We start from the raw sequence: 12873 nt of genomic DNA on the forward strand, positions 1-12873 counted from the left end.
ATATCATTAGATTGAGGGCTTCCGTCAAGAGGAAATTGTGGCGAGGGGAGCGAGCTGAGCACCTAAACATATTGAAAAAATAAAAATCCCGGCTACTTATTGCATAGTACTGGGGAAAGATACTCTACTACGTTTCGTACGTTCTACGTTCAATTTTTATTTCAAGTGTTACAGTCAAAATATTTTTTTTCATATAACTAACACGAGTGATTTAGATTGATATAATTTATGATTGATTATGATGAAAGTTTATGTTTACTAAAATACTAATGCATTTAAACGATAAAGTCATTAAACTCATATTTTCCACTAATATTAAAAGACGAATTATAACACCTATACATAAATTAAGTAATAGCCACTTCACATCAAAATGTACATATGTAAAAATCATCTTGAACAAAAGTTGTCTATAAAATTGTAATCAATCAAATTAGTACTCAAGTACAAAACAGAGCCACTTTCCCAATGAACCACAGCTGAAGCCGGCGTAGAAAGACGTTTGAAGTGGTTCCGTGTAATAAGTACGGCCGCGACAAAATTCCACCGCGTTGCGTTTCGGAACCTCACCTTAAATATACATATTACATTACGTGAAATTGGCCATTTTTTCCACTCTCCACCCTAGCAATTAGGGTAGCTTGTGTATAAATATTGCACGGCCGTCATTAATGTGCGTGTTCGTTTTAGTATATATTTTTATGCTTAGCTTTTTGGTCGGCGTCTGCAAGAAGTCGTGGGATGTAATGAATAATTAAGACATGTTGTACAAGGGAAGTGCACGCTTTTTTCTTTGGGAGACGGTGAAATATGAAGGTGCTTCTAAGTTAACGAGCATGTATTTTTTTAGGTGGCTTTTCCATTTAGGTTTTAATGAATTAAATATTTTTGTACGAAATACCTACCGATAGCCGTCATATTTTAGAATTTCAGATTCATTATTTATATTTTATTTATTATTTATATTTTTATATAAAAATATTTCGAAAGTAATTACCTTGATCTGACGGAGAGGGCATTCGATGTCGCAGAGACGCCTGAAACAAAAATAAATAATATCAAAATCATAAAAGGGCTAAACAATATCAATCAAAGTCTCTATTAATTAAACTCCATCAATTTATTAGCACAAAAATCACAACATCAAAACTTCTAAATTAAAAATATGACGTTCAAATGATTAAAAACGCCCTTCCGAGATTGCATTTCGACAATTAACGCATTAAGACTACTCTCGCCAATAAAGAGAAAGTCTCTTAATTAACGGTCCCTGTTAAAAATTGAGTACAAATTCAAGTAGCAGATCTCCCCAGCTGGGGTGGGATCTAGTGAATGGCCTGTAATATTTTAGTTTGGTTGAAACAAAAAGTCCTGGCGTCAGTGAGGGGCTCGGAGCTGTCACGTAGACACAATAAGCCTTTTAATTCGATTCGTCTTGACGGACGCGAGACAAAGGGCCGGGAGTTATCATTCAATGGGGCACTTCTACCTTTCTTATTACTTCGCTAAGGTTTTCTTGTGAGGTGGACTTTGCACGAGGGATGGCGCCTTGAGATATATCCTGTGTCTTACGTTGAATTTGGTGGATTTTTGTTGTAATTTGGTTTGAAGTTTTTTTGGTAATTTGAGACGTGTGTTATGTTAAGAACCGCTTTTCATTAGGATGAAGAAAATTAAATTTAGGAATGTGTTTGTCATTCAAACAAAAAACATATTTTTCTATATTATTTTCAAATAATTATTCAACGTTATTTAATAAATTCAATCAGTGTATTAAATACAAATGAAGAATAGCTTTTACCAAAGTGAGAATTTATATAAAATCACACAATATCCGACATGTTATCTCCGGTCTATCCTTACGTGTGTATCCGTTGTACGAGTGCACTTGATCCCGTATGTCGCCGTGACCGGACTACCGATTCGCAGCTAACAGGTTTATTTGTTGCCATCCTATTAACTAACTCTATAAATAAACACGAGACAAATCTTTGAAAAAAAACAATGCTTGTAATTCTAAGACCGATAAAGATTATTAGTTAGGTCAGGATCATCGCTGCTCCCAGATAAGTTTCTAATAATCACGTCTGCCTGACTGAATGACGTTCATATGTAAATTGTCCTCCTCTTTCTTAAAATATTTACTTAACAAAGTCAAATCAAACCAAACATTCGTGTCTCTATGTCAAAATCTCTGCTAACACAATGCCACGTTCCCAAATACAGTCTCATTTTACAAAGCAGCATTTACCGCGATATTTACTAACCATTGTCGTAATATATCTGTCTCAATGGCCGTGGCGTCGTGTGTACTTCGCAATGGAAGTGCATTTGATCCCGGGCGTCGTGACCCGACTGCCGATTTGAGGCTAACTGTGTTATTTGTTACCAGTGTTGCCACCTCTTTAAAGTCGTAGTAAATCAAAGGAGGTGATGTCAGGAATTGTTGTTCTAACAGTTAGCTTTGAGACTGTAAGGTACCTTAACACAATAAGAGATTTAAAAACAGAAATGAGAATACCATAGCATTGCCAAAATAAATTCTAGTAAAGTAGGACAATATTTTGGGTTCATTTGGCTGAACGCTCTTACGGCATGTCATCAGTTTTGAAGATTATTTTAGTGAGAGAGCTTATTTATATGCCTCAGGTGAAAGCTACTTCTATACGATTATAATATACTTAATTGAAGCAGTAGTGACTATTTTCCTATAATTTTTAGCAAACAAAAAATGTATGTATTTGTATTTTCAAAAAGTAGCTAAAACTATCAAGTTTCCGCTAATTACGAAAAGTTACTTTAACAAAATAGTAACGACACCTTTCCTCCCAATTTCCCATACTAAAATTCATACTGAGCAAATTAGACAAATTAACAATATTCCCTAGATAGCTAAGTAGGTAGTTCATATAAAACACTAGATGATATCAAGTAAAAAGGGGTGGGAATCCGACTGTCTGGCTGTATAATTACAAGTGAGGCATTAAAGATAAAGTCGAGGCAGGTAAATTGAAATGTGAAGCTCAAATTGATAGGTAGCCGTCATGCTCATGTTAAGAACCTTCTGTTTAATATCGTGGTGTTTGTTTTAATGTCTGACATTTTCATGTTTATTTTTAAAATTTTATGGAATGGAAATATGCTTGTTCTTTGCTCATTATGTTGCGGTGTTTTTCGAATACATTTTATTTTGTTTCTATAACTTTATAAATACTGATTGTATATTGAGAAGCATTAAAAATGATATCAGTGAATTTGATCAATGTTATAACTTTACATTTTTTTTTGTAAAACAGGTCATTTTACCTACATATACAAACATATTATTTACCTGTATTTTTTTTTTGTTTCCCGATGTGTTTGTGTTTTTAATATTTTTGCCCCATATTTCCAAATAAAATGTGATATGATTATTCGAATGGAAATATATTTTAAAATTTTCACAAACAAATCTACAAGGATTTTATAGTCGGTAAGTCTACGTCGATGGGTGCAAGAATTAACAGAAATTAAGGAAATCGCGAAGGGCGCAACTAATAGCGGCCGTTTAATTAAATGAGCTTCAACCGAGATTGGGGCAGATGCTGTTCGAAAAAATATAGATTACAAGGTCACGAATAGAAGATATAAGATGAAGAGATGTTTTATTCAGTGTAATATTCGCTGCTTTTTCCTTATTTCATTAAACATAATTTGTAATACTTAAACAATATAATTTACAATAAAAATACTTAAAAAGTCATGGTGGCCTAACTTCTCTAGTACCTATGAGTGTCTGGGTTCGATTTCAAGACAGGCAAGTATCTACGCATTTTTTTTTCTTTTTTATGTGCTTTCTATAATATTACCTTGGGCACCAATGACAGATCAACGGTGAAGAAAACTTCACGAGGAAACCTGAACTATAAAGTCTGAAATCTCCACCCGACATTGAGTCTTCCCTTGGAACTCGGATGGAGCCAGCAGGCAACAGCTAGTAATTTTATATTTTCCTAACACCACTTAGCAACAATAAATACAAATTTAACTCCATGCGCACCAATCAGAAGTAAGTAGTGACGTTAATCATAATATTATTCGCTAAAAGATTCGCTTTAATTAACTAATGGCTCACGAATGTTAATTACACAGGGGTGACAACTGCACGGTAATGACTGCTGATCTATGAGCTTTGTTTTTGATTCATTACGTTTTTGTTTTGTCTATGGTTGTTGTAAGGAGAAGGTATTGCGCGCGAAAAATGGTTTGTACATTAATTTGGAAGAAAATTTAGCAAATAAACTTTAGAGGTATAAAGATAAGTGTTAATGAGTGTAACAGGGCAGTGGTGAAGCTGATTGTCTGCCGGCCCTTTTGTATAAGCACCCGAAACGGTCACGTAAAAGTATTAAGTGCTGATTAACTATCTGAACTTCTATTAAGAAGAAAAGTTATTTGCGACAGGACTATAATAATTCTTCTATGTATCCAATTTCAAATACTGCTCTAAAAGATGAGCACAAAATGGTGACTCAAAATATCAACAAACAGAAACAATACAAAAACTCCTAAAACAAGAGAGGAAAAATAAAAATAATCACATTAATTATAATCTAATGAAATGGCCGTTAAATCACGCTAATTGTTCTCCAGTTTTTATTTTGTTCCGTATTTTTTGTTTGCAAAATCCTGCTTGAATGGAATTCCTTTATTCGGCAAACGGGCTGTTTACTAACAACCACTGACAAAGGACCAGAAATTATACCCGCGATAAATTGGGACTGTAATGAAAAATCATTTTGTGGAATAAAATGTATGGAGAAAGAGTTGGTTTGATAATATAATATTTTGAGTTAGTACGATTTGTGATCCTATACGAGGGCTTCTTGTGTTTAAGAGATTTCCTAAAATAGAGCGGTTTTGGTTTTAATGGTGATTAGTTGATTGATATTAGTTTATTAATTAAATAGTTATAAATTGTACATTATGTTTTACATAAGATAATAATTGAGACCAATACTCGGGATAAATTAAGTAAAGGTGTGTATTACAAATGTTTCAATACAAACTTCAAAAAAGGAGGATATTCGACTGTATTTTTGTCGAAGTGAAAATTTCATTTCTTGAATAAAATAAATACATCCAGTATACGCTTGTTTGATCATCACATAGGAAGTGGATGTCTCCGGTGTCATTGTCCCATCGCAGCTCATCTTCTTAATTGTTTTCTTGGAAGCACTCACAGCACAATAGCTAATGACGTTCCCTGCCGCTTTGATCATCGCGTGATCCTGTGTGCCAATTCTGGTCACATTACCTTAATAGGCACGCCAAGTTTTCCTTACTTTCACAGAGTTTGTGTCTAAGTACTTACTACTAAGTTTCAACTTGGAATGTAATTCGATATGGGCCTATTGTTCGAAGGTTTTGCGTGACCAGCGTTCGGATTAGATTTCAGATTTAGCTCGGTCAACCTCCATGCGTATGCGACCTGTAGTTGCCTGTAGTACTGATAACATTCATGGTTGCCTAATTATTCCCATAATTTCTGTTTATCTAATTTGCGCGTGTGAACCCTTTACAAAGGTCCGTCCAGTCACGTAGGTCGAAGACACGTGACATTTCGAAAACAACGGGTACAAAACAGAATTACGAGGCAAACAGCGCCTGTGTGCGGCATCGAGCTGTTTGTGGGTGTGTGTGCGTGCGCCTGAATTAGACGCGAAACTTTCAAAGTTTTCCCAAATTTGTGCCGCCCGCGCCCCTCCGCCCCCCTCGCTCGTGGATCGATAGCGGGCGCCGAGCGAGCGACTCCCAGCCTCATGAAAATACCGGACAACACTTCGCCTCAGTATTTACCATGACGTGTTTTGTGGTGAGAACGCAGTTATCTCTACAAATTTTAGTGAGTGCTCGTGATTTGATAGCTCTCTGCAATTTTGTGTAGCTTGTATTCGAATGCCGCTGACCTACATAGTAGTCGTTTTGTAAGAAGAGGAAATTCCGACTTTGTTTTTGTTATTCAAAAAGGCTTCTAGTTCGTTTGAGGAGGAAAAGCTGCGCAAACGTTTTTCTCGATTACTTGCATAACAGTTTGTGGCTGACGTCTGATTACAAAGTTTATTTTGTTCAGATAATAAGCATTTCTTCGGCATCTTACCTCAGCCTGTTCCCTAATTCCAGGGCAGCAGCTCTGGGAATAGGACGGCGTCGCGCGAGTGGGCGACCCATGCCAACTGTCACCGAGTAAAACAAGAGCGACAACTGAAAATTGGGCGCGCGACGCGCAGGCCATTGTTTGTCATTAATTGAGGGCTTTGCGATGATCTTCGTGCTGAAGTCCCTCAGAGCGGCGGAGGGCGGCACTCCTGGGACATATCGGCTCGCCAATCGCGATGACAGCGACCCTCCGGCCTCGAGTGGACACTCACTAACTCGAGGTGGGAAAAACTACCGGCTGACACTACTTAACGAACGGGGCACGCCCGGGAATTTTCTTGAGTGCTTGTTAATGTTTTATGGGCGGAACTTTTTCAAAGTAGTGCGTAGATTGACGCGCTAAGTACACCTACATAATTTAACACGTTTCCCCTCAGACGTGTGACTCGTTCATCGATTCTGTTATCGTTTATAAACAATGCGTTCATAAGTGGCCTCAGTCCAGCCCTCATATCCACGGTTAATTTTGTTGTAATAAAAATCCAATCTCGAAAATGGCTATAAAAAGCGGAACAGAAAACTTTTCTGATTTATAACAATTAATATTTGAAATATTGACAATATTAAGGGAAATGGCCGACAGCCGACAAATCATATAAAACCGCCCCGGAAGGAGGAAGCACTGGCCCGTTGCTCAGGGACTTTATTTGGAAATGGAAAGTCTAAAAAATAAACGACAGCGAGTGCGGGGGGATGATTTATACCGAGCGGCTAGTGCGCGTTCGATTATCGAGATGATATTTCTCGATATTAAAGTGTTGCCAAGAGGACTGCGGACAATATGACCCGAGGAAGATTTATCGGGTAATTCAAAGTGACGTCGACGCCCGTTATGATTATTTCATTATATTGTCGGCGCCGTAAAAACGGTTAGCGTTATATTTTATTGCTGGTTCGCGAGCGAATTTTTATTTCAATATTTTATTGCGTTGTAAAATTGGGACTGCAGTCGATTTCGCTTTGACAATTTTCAGCGCACCGCCTCTGGAGGCAAAAGTTGGTTGTGAGTTGTAGCTTTATATGGGACACGAATTGTAAACGTATTTCGGCTGACATTTTCGGTTCGTATATAACGTGTGCTGTAGGTTCGACATGTCGCATGATTTGTGCGTCTCGCCGGCGCAAGGGTCGCCCTGCGCCCGTGTCGGACGCACGTGCGATATCTTACGCAACAAAAAAACTCTTGGAACTAGTTAGACGAAATCGTACAAAATGTTATAGAAGTAATGCTTGATGTTGAGTAACTGCATCCTTATACGAGCTGCTCTCGAAATAAGCAAAGCGTAAAAAGTTGTTACGAAACTTTTGAAGTTAGTATGAACGTCTGTTCGAGTCGGTCCTTACGAAATCTACTCGGTTACTGTTCAAACATAACCTTTTGTAGAACTCGAAAATTGTTTTTGTGACTTGTAATTAGGATTCATTATTTAAAAGCATGTCACTTAATTTACTAAATATCGAACACAATAATGTGACATGACATGTGCATACCTACTGTATGTTCATATCATCTTTAACACATCTAATGTAAACGATCAGTAATAAAGACATTCGCGACATAAACATAAAATGCATTTCAAACCAAAATCTCACACAAATGCAGGGCTAATTGTTACATCAATACCCATATCTTACCGTAACCCCACTTATTGAATAACTGCATGATTCACCGTCACGCACCACTGCAGCCCCCATACGTTTTGTTCGTCCGTTTCCCGACTCCGGCTTTCCGCTACACGGTCGCGGGTTCGACGCTTTTTACTCTAATGCCTGTGACATGTCCGAATGCGTGCTATGGATGTTACGCTCCACCGGTAACGCTATTGTGATTGGATTTATAGGATTAAGTAATGCTAATATTATTTTTCGGTGACTATTTTTATGGCGAAAGTTTCATAATTTTATCATCTGACTCGAAATCCAATTTTATACACAGTCCATTTCTTTCACTAGTTTTATGTAATGTAATTTCTTGAGCAGCCGAGGAAGGTATTTGAGCAATATTGCAGTACTGCACAGATTTCCTTAATTCCAATTCCAAATTAGCCAGCCGGCTTACAACTCATTAAAACACCTATTCTTAAACCGCACGCAAATTCTAAACCATACAAAATCAACTCACGATTGTCATTGTAGCGTTATCACTGCATTCAGGCGGGCGCACACTGTACCAAACTTATCCGTTGAATGGATCGTGTCAGTGCTGAATTTGTAAAGAGTAGACGTGTGTCGCATGCATCGCCACGCCTTATCTTCGCTCTTACTCAAGTTTTCAACGGCCACTGAATGGCGTGCGCTGCATAACGGAACTCAGATTAGACGTAGAACTGGGAAACGTCAAAAGTGGACGGTTTTTGTTTTTAGGTGAATGTGCGGAGCGTGTGTTCTGCGGTTAAGAATAGACCCCGCGGGTGGCGTGGGAAGCGAACTTGGGTACTAGGAGATGTGGGTATTCTTCAGTAAGATGAAGATAACTAGGATTTATTGATTTCGTTGGCAATGCTATAAATAGCGGTTCAACAAATTGTATTGTACCAATGGTAGCAGGGACCGATGACGAGTCAAGAGTTCCTTCAACGTTGAGAAAATTTCCCTTTATATGTCCAACTACATAAAGGATTTTAAAATAGTTCCAAATGCATTCTGCTTGTGCAGCTATAAATATAGATAGGAGAGTCTACAAACTTGTGCTGTGCCGTATTATCCGGAGGCCTCCGAACCTAATGTCCGTTAATTTGCAAAGCATCCAAACCGTGCGCATGTCTACAAACTTTAGTGACACGACAAAAGGACGGATTTAAACCTCATTATTTAATTACCCGGCGGGAATCACACGAGGGCCCTAAGTCGCAGCTGACTCCTGAGCTAGGGCGACCTGTCTGCACGCTCGTCAAGGGGCAGCTTCCCGCCTTAGCGGCCGCGACGCACTCTATTAATTAGCCACACACTCGCTCACAAAATGTAAACTTCATATAGTCTCCTTAAGGAGAAGCGACTAAAGGACTAATTACTAATCTCAATACCAATTTCACACAAAAGAAGGACCATACCTATTTATAGAGTCACAACACAAATGAACGCAAAAACAAGATGGCGAAATAATTTGAATACGTAACGAAGCGGAGGGTAACGCACGCTCGAGCCATTCTTTAACTAACTCTCCTCCGGATAAAGAGCTAAACTTGTTTTTAAAGGATGACCGATCGTGAAAATTTATGTATCGCGGACAACGCCGCCGGCCGGACCCCTGCAAAAAGAGCTCGCGCGGGGGTAGATACAGGAAGATGGCAGATGGAACGAAGAATTATGTTCCCCGCAGGCTGATGAGGTAAATGTGATTGTGAACTTTTCGACGCTATGCAAATCGGACAAGCGAGACGATATACGAACCCACCGGATCCTGGTGCGCAGATATGTCGCTTTTATTTACAAAAAGTGAATTGGCGTGTCCACAAATGCGACGGATCGGGGGAGCGCAGTTATTGTAACCCAGCCAGGGCGCCTTTTTTGTTTGCTACGCGAAGGTATATTCATAGCCGCCAACTTTATGTAAACTTCGATGAATGTTCAATGTATTCAAATTGATTCATTGATGGATGACCGGCTTACGAAAATACTCGGCCCGAAAACATTGAAATAACAATGTAATATACTTTCCGTTGTTCTGAGTGTGGGCGCGATCGATATCCGAATCATAGCTCTGTTTAGATAGGGCTAGTGGTATTTTATTGAAATACAAATGAGTGTCGGAGGAGCTCGGCGACCCGTACGCTATGTGCTTCGAATAAAAGGGCCGCATTAGAATAATTTGCCTACCGAACGAGTACAATTCTTCACATGGAGAGACCTTAAATTTCACTATTTTACATAGTGGGGATTATCATATCTGTTCGGGTGTGTGTCCGTGGGCCAGCCCCTACTTTTTGTTATCCGCACCCGACCTCTATCGGGCCGTCTCCGATATATTTAGTTGTTACTTTTTGTTAGGCCGCACGTGAGAGAATTCTTAATCATCGTGAGCCCTTTATTCCACTTTGTGAGTGAGTTTTTCATGCGAATATCTGCGCTAACAATTGTTACAAGTAAAAATAAAAAAATATTGAATTACACCATGTAGGACTTTTAAAAAACAAAATCCATCCAATCGAATGTTTATTGCCCGGATATGTTATGACTATATCAGACGGCAACTCCAAAACTTCCAAGGTTTACCTTGATTTAAACCTACGCAATTCCGCAGCTAATAACAACAAAGCAACATAACACCAATTGATAGAGGCTCACTTAACCTGCGCGTTATTATTCTTGCTAACCGAGCTTCCAGACGAAGCCCCTCAACCGAGGGACCAGGGGAGCAGAACTGATCGAAGGTGGGCGAATTAGCCCAACTCTAAAACCTCAATTAAGTCTCGTCTAGAGCGTATTCAGAACGGCCACATCCAATTATCGCGGTAGAAGCTTTGTTACGATTTTCAACTGAGTTTGCGATCGAATGTTGTTGGATCCGCTCCCGATACATTGTTTGGCCGAATGCTACGGTGAAGTTGCCAACTTCAGATTTACACCTTGATTTATATAATTGGAGGTAGCTAGTTTGTTAATTATAATATGGAATTTAATTCGATGTTGGAACTTTGTTTATGTTGTTACGTGTCAGATATCGATAGAGCAATATTTGTTTAATGTTAACAAAGCGAAATTTAATTTCTAACAGCTGTCGGTATTAGCGTTACTTGACGGATTCTGCAAGCCCTCTAAAACAGAATAAGCAACTGCCACTTTCCTTCCTCAAAACGCAACACTGTAGAATCAATGACACTTAACTTCCATACAAAACAGCTACTCATGGTCTCACAATAAGTCACCCCTTCACTTCACAGGGTGATCTTCAAATTAGACGTCATAAAGACGTGTCTGCCGGCGATGACGGATGGCGGCGCGACAGTCATCGTCAAATTAACACGAGCCTAAGTGCCGAAATGTGTACACAATGCGACACGCCAGCTAGACGGGATCGGCGGAAATAATACACCCTGTAGCGGTGGCTGTGCTGTCATTAATTGCATATATTATTATTAATGTCATTTTAAAAGGCTCGAGAATATATGTATGTGTAACTGAAGCTGTGGCGTCTAGGGACAAAATTGGCTTTTGGACACTTCACGACAAACCAAATCCACAAATCATTTAAATATTGTGACATGTAACAAAATTCTCATAATCTGTAAGAAATGGTGTAATTGGGACATAAATCAGACACGACAATAAGGCATAATGAGAAATAAGGTCGCAAACAGAGGTCGATCCGAGCTTCTCGGGTAAGCGGTCGTCTGAAATACCCGCAATTGTGTCTTAATTTGCTCCTTTCAGGCGCCAACAGTCTAGTGAACAAATTATATGTCTTATAATAATCTGTATTTATCGCTAAATTGCCTTCTTATAAATCAAGTTGGAGAATCCTTCGGTATTGTGTGGTAGTTACTCTTGATCAGTTGTTGGTCAATTGATCGGAGTTTTGCTATTGGGTATTGTCTTTTAAACAGGCTAAACAAACAAAATATTCAAAAGCACAAAACCAACAAATACAAACTTAATATTACGCTTCAAAGCATCTATTGCCAGTATGGGTAGCGTGTAATTAATTTTATTTTATTTCCCAGCGCTCCCCCGGTGCCGCGGTGTTGCCATCGCGAAATTCTCCCAGTAATTGGGAAATTTATTGCAAGGTGTGCACCACGCGGCGTGATGTTTCACTTTCCCGCCAATGATTTATCGTCTTCCGAAACAATTTTAATTGCTACAAGTGACACAATGTAAACAACTATTCGATTAACTTAATTCAATTATTTAGAACGCTGGCAATTAATTTAAAAGCCAGCTAAGTACGGTTTAAACTTCGCATTATTGGAGATTTTAGGAGCTAATGTACCTTTTGCTTTTGTAAGGGTTTTGTCGATTTTGGTTTATTTTAGCAAGGATGTTATAGGTATAAGCATGAATTTATACTTCATAGGTCTTCCTTCTTAGTTAAGCATAATTTTAGACGAAAACATTTGTGATAACTGCCAGCAGCTTAACAAATCACAACTTAATTTTTCCTCTCATTACACGTACAAAAACAAAACACCCTCTCACGAGCAACTACCTTCATTAAGAACACTGACCTACCGTCAAAGCATCATGTAATAAGCCGAAATGCCTCAAAAACGACTTTGAGCATACGAGCATTAGTAATTATAATTAGTCCGCTACCGACCTCAGGCGATAAGATGTGCTTCGAAGCATGAAATAAGGCTCTCTACACACGTCCTGCGCTCATATACTTGATACGGTGGTCCATGGGAAGTCAGTCATGCGTCCCGTGTAGCCTGCCTTTGCCTGCAGAGATGCTCAAGTGGATACTTGGACTGTTTTTATGAAGTAGGGTAGTTTAATGTTTGTATCAAATGGTAGCTGAGTTAGAAGGATGGGTATGGGCCGGTGGCTTCGTTTTTTGCTTGCTAATTAGTTTGGGGTGATGGTCTTTTAGTGATGTTGTTAATTGGGTGTTCTAGGATATTGGCTATTTATTTTGCTTCTACAGATATATTAATCATGTTATCATTGTTTTGAGGAACATTTTCTTAATCGTTCATCAATGCTTGTTTCATTGGGCTTATTTCATTTAAGTCATAC

At 38.7% G+C, this 12873-nt stretch overlaps 1 long non-coding RNA gene across 2 annotated transcripts in view; it reads right to left on the reverse strand.

The window, feature by feature from the left end:
- Positions 1 to 997: 997 nt before the first annotated feature.
- The window catches only part of LOC135117347 (uncharacterized), a 115722-nt gene continuing 103846 nt past the window's right edge, over positions 998 to 12873 (reverse strand). For both annotated transcript variants that reach the window (XR_010276828.1, XR_010276829.1), the window contains exon 3: positions 998 to 1037. This is a non-coding gene — a long non-coding RNA (uncharacterized LOC135117347). The remainder of the gene's footprint in view (positions 1038 to 12873) is intronic.

Source organism: Helicoverpa armigera, chromosome 9 (assembly GCF_030705265.1).
Source record: "Helicoverpa armigera isolate CAAS_96S chromosome 9, ASM3070526v1, whole genome shotgun sequence".
Taxonomy (NCBI): Eukaryota; Metazoa; Arthropoda; class Insecta; order Lepidoptera; family Noctuidae; genus Helicoverpa; species Helicoverpa armigera.